At 44.6% G+C, this 4,790-nt stretch overlaps 1 pseudogene across 1 annotated transcript; it reads left to right on the plus strand.

The window, feature by feature from the left end:
• Nucleotides 1–295: 295 nt before the first annotated feature.
• Nucleotides 296–2,012, plus strand: LOC103255096 (annotated as a pseudogene). The gene is made up of 2 exons (XR_002481659.1): nt 296–901; nt 1,297–2,012. The product of XR_002481659.1 is annotated as a cAMP-responsive element modulator-like (transcript).
• Nucleotides 2,013–4,790: the final 2,778 nt, after the last annotated feature.

Here is a 4,790-nt window from a genome sequence, read left to right on the forward strand (position 1 = left end):
TTAATTCCAAGATATTTCTAGTCAATGGGTTTTCAGTTTCTTTCATCCAAGTGTGTTCTACTACTAGCATTAACGACCATCTGGGGCTGGCGCATCAGAGCTGACGTGGGGACGACGTGGGGCCGCCGCCGGCTTGCTGGGCGGCGGCGCAGCTCCTGCGCGGCGGTCGGCCGGCGTCTCCCCCTCCTCGCGTCCGTGAGCCGTGACGAGGTCCGCTTCGTAAACCCCTCCGCTGCGGGATAAATAAAGAAGAAAAGGAGGAAGAAGCAAAGCGTTGATTACAAATGTCTTAATAATGAGCAAATGTAGCAGGAAAAAATATATTAGGACGAATCTAAGGTCTCTGTACCTGGATCAGGCACCGGAAGAGGCTCTCCAGCTGTAACTCTAGTGCAGTTACCTTCGGGCCAAACTGTGCATGTCCAGGGAGTAATTCAGACACCACAGCCATCGGTTATTCAGTCACCACAGATACAAACTGTTCAGGTAGCAACAGTTGCAGAGACAGATGAGTCTGCAGAATCAGAAGGTGTAATTGATTCTCATAAACGTAGAGAAATCCTTTCACGAAGACCCTCTTATAGAAAAATACTGAATGAACTGTCCTCTGATGTGCCTGGTGTGTCCAAGATTGAAGAAGAAAAATCAGAGGAAGAAGGAACGCCACCTAACATCGCTACCATGGCAGTACCGACTAGCATATATCAGACTAGCACGGGGCAATACACCGCCACTGGTGACATGCCAACTTACCAGATCCGAGCTCCTACTACTGCTTTGCCTCAGGGTGTAGTGATGGCTGCCTCGCCGGGGAGTCTGCACAGTCCCCAGCAGCTAGCAGAAGAAGCCACACGCAAGCGAGAGCTGAGGCTTATGAAGAACAGGGAAGCTGCCCGGGAGTGTCGCAGGAAGAAGAAAGAATATGTCAAATGTCTTGAAAATCGTGTGGCTGTGCTTGAAAACCAAAACAAGACTCTCATTGAGGAACTCAAGGCCCTCAAAGATCTTTATTGCCATAAAGCAGAGTAACTGTCTTTGACTTGGACCTTGTTTACTATGAACTCTAATCAAGGCAGGAGATGCAGCAGTTCTACTAATTGCCATGTGGACTCGTGGAAGGGACACTTGTGATCCTTAGGAATCCAGTTGGGCTTAGTGTTTGACGTTGCATTGGGAGTGTTGTTCCAAGATTTGGAATGCAACCATGATCACTTTACCACGCTTACTTCAATCTCTGTGTCAGTAGCATGCAAAAATGTTCTGTTTGCCTTTTTGCTTGTGCGTTTTTCAGGGAAGCGGCTAAAGAATGTCGACGTCGAAAGAAAGAATATGTAAAATGTCTGGAGAGTCGGGTCGCAGTGCTGGAGGTCCAGAACAAGAAGCTCATAGAGGAGCTGGAAACCTTGAAAGACATTTGCTCTCCCAAAACAGATTAGTAGAAATATTTAACTATGAACTGACAACAGCATGTGTACAGTTGCTTTTGAAGGCAATACAATATATAGCCAGCAAGAATGATGACTTTTTTCCTTTGTATCATTCACCTTACTCTCTAATCTCTAACATTCCTAAAATACTTCATTGTACGTAGTTAAGTCTTAGCTATGACTTCAATTTTTTTAAAGCGACAAACTGTAAAAAAAATGTATGTAACAGATTCTTAAAATGCAGTATTTTCCCATGCCACCTATTTGCAGTTCCCGAGCTCTGTGTCATGAATAGTGTCCTATGCAATAAAATTTTTTGCAGGTCTTTAAAAATCATTTTAGGGAAGGATGATCAAAGATAATGCATCCAGCAGTACAGTAAAATTCAATCACAAAAAAATACCTCAGGAAAGAATTGAAAGAAAGTATATCTAATGATACGTGTATGTGAGAATAGCCTAGAAATGAACTTATGGCATCTGCAGATTTTTATATTAGTTGCTTTGTAAAGAAAATATTATATTGCTGTCCTTGAATGCCATAGTTGAAGAGAGTTTTTAATAGAACCATGTTGGTTGCACTTTGTAGTGTTTGGTGCTCATTTAAATATCTGAACATTTGCTACGGTTTTTAATTCTATTGTGTAATATAAAAGGTCTTGCAGAAAAAAAAACAAAACAAAACAAAAAAAACAACAATCTGTGGCTAGACTACAATCCACATGCTGAGATCGCCTAGAAAAAATTAAAATTCTTCTTTGCTCAATAGTATTATGGAGATCGCCCACGGTAAAGGTCTAAGACACCATCTGTAAGACAGGGTGGAGAACTGCCCCCCTCCTGTCTTTTATGAGTCTAAGAACTCATGAGAGTGAGCTGGTATAGATTTGGGGGCTCTTTAGAAGACGATGAAAATGTAGTTATCAAGCTAAAACAGGCATGAAGACCATGTACTCCACCCACATGATGCCATGAAATGACACATCAGCAGGGCAGCGGCTGGACCAACTTATGTGCTCACATATGAGTCATGTCTGGCTTTATAGCCACTTTGCAGAGAGACCTGGCATGCCATGTGTGTTGGGCGGGGAGAGGGCGCCTCCTCAAGAATTAGAAGGGTGTCATTCTGGAAGACTCAGTGAACACACCTCCCAGTTAATTTGCCTCTGTGGAGTCCCATCCCACCCAGACTCTGTTGCTAGCTTTGGCTAATGAGTGTCACGAAGCACCCGGCAAGTAGAGCCTGGAACTCTGCAACTCTGCTTTGAGGAAGCCCTGACAGTCACGTGGGGAGACCCATGTGGGAAAAACTATGGTCACAGCCCCAGCTCAGCTCTCAGGTGGTGGCTGCTGGCTCATGCTAGGATGGTGCCGTGCGGCTGTCCCAATATCCAGCGGATGTCACATGGAGCAGAACTGCAAGGTCAACACACAGTCCTGAGAGATGATACATGTTGTTTTGGGGTGGGTTTCTTTTTTCTTCTGCAGCTATCGATCACTGAAATACTCTTCCAATTAATTCAATCCAACCACGATTTCTCGAGTGTTTACTATATGCAAAGCATGACTCTAGAAACTGTATGCCAACTCCCAGCAGAGGTGCCAGGCAGGGGAAAGTGGACAGAAATAGGGAGACAGGAAGGACCCATCCCTGGTCAATCTGGAGGAGTAGATACACTCAAGGGTAAAGACCTAGAACTACAAATGGGCCATTTCCTGGGCGTCAAAATAGGTGTCGGAGCAGATTTTTAAAAGTGAAACCAAAATCCGAGCCAGAATCTTAAACCAGAATGCTAAGCTATTTAGGGACAGTTTTCAGAAAAGTTGATGAGGCCTACAGGAAAGTCGAGAGACATGCCCCTCGCGGAGCTATGCAGGTTCAGAATTGACAGGGCATCAGAGCAGCCTAGAGTTAATCACACGTCAAGGTTTAGCTTTTCAAAACCATTGTTATGCTGGTGTGGCTGCCACTGAGCAAAGTTCTAGGTCCCAGTGGATGCAGCTAAGGGAATGGTGATGAAATATAGGGTGACTCTTCAACAGAGAGGGAACCGAAGGTAGAAAGACACTGAATTTCCCATCCTTGAAAAATACAATCATGCCGCTTTGGGAGTGGATAGAAAAATTCAGCATACCAGGAAGAGTTGGGTGTGGTTCCCATTCATTCATTTCAATCAATCAGCACGTATCATTGGAAGCCTACTGTGTGCCAGGTACTGTTCAAGGCTCTGGCGATACCGCGGTAAAAAATAAGAGGCATTCTCCTCTTCCAATAGAGCTTACATTCTGTGGGAAAGCAGACAGTAAGCATTCAGTCAAATATCTAATGTAATGTCAGATAGTTACTATGGAGACAAATGAAGCATGCAAACAGGTAGAAGGGTAACGATTTGAGCTTGGTCAGGAGGTTTTCTAAAAAATCTGCCTTTTGAGCAGAGGCCAGGTGAGAAAGTCAGCCACCTTGGAGGAAGGAAGAAACAGCACATGGGAGGAAAAAATCGTAAATGCAAAGCCCCGGAGGGCAGCATGACCTTGGGTTCTTTGAAAGCTGGTGTGGAGTGAGCAGGAGGGTGAGTTGTAGGATTTGAAGAAAGGAAAACATCTATCCTGTGGAGGTCCCAGTGAAGATTTGGGCAGAAATCAATATATTAGAAGCCATGGCAGAATATCAAATAAAGAAGAGACTGCCCTGTTGTACTTAAAAAAAAATGTTTTGGCTGCTGTCAGATAATAGACTATAATGAGATGGGGGAAGAAGGAGTGAACGTAGGTGGCTCTTTACCTGTCTGATGGCTAGGACTAGGCTGGTGGGGGAAAGGTCAGTATGTTTTAAAGATAGAGATGACAACATGTGCCAATGGCTGGATATTGGGAATGAAAGGTTGGGCATGCCAGAAGAGAGGAACCAAGAATGAGGCCAATGATTTAGGCCTGAGTACCTGGCTGGCTGATGGTGTCATCCACTGGAATGGGGAAGATAGGGTGGGAAAAAAAGTTGGAGCATCAGTCGTTCAGTGCTACGTGTGTGAAGTTGAGATGCTTATTCAACATCTAGCTGAAAGTGTGAATGAGCACTGAGAAGTAAGATTCAAGAGTTCTGGAGAGGTCTTTGCCAGAGAAATGACTTTGGGAATCCTGAGTTAATCGATGATATTTAGAGCCATGGGAAAGCAAGAGTGTAGAATGGAAAGTGAAGTGGGCTTCAGACGCTGTAATATCCTAGGCCAGGAAGAGGAGAAGGAACTGCAAAGGGACCCGAGAAGTAGCCACCAATGAGATGGGAGGAGAGCCAAGAGTAAGTGGACTCCGAGGACTAAAGGTGGTAGAATAGCTTGGTTGCTGTATTAAGTAGTGCTGAGACAGA

This window comes from Carlito syrichta, unplaced genomic scaffold, assembly GCF_000164805.1.
Source record: "Carlito syrichta isolate Samal-C Ts95f unplaced genomic scaffold, Tarsius_syrichta-2.0.1 Scaffold287805, whole genome shotgun sequence".
Lineage (NCBI taxonomy): Eukaryota > Metazoa > Chordata > Mammalia > Primates > Tarsiidae > Carlito > Carlito syrichta.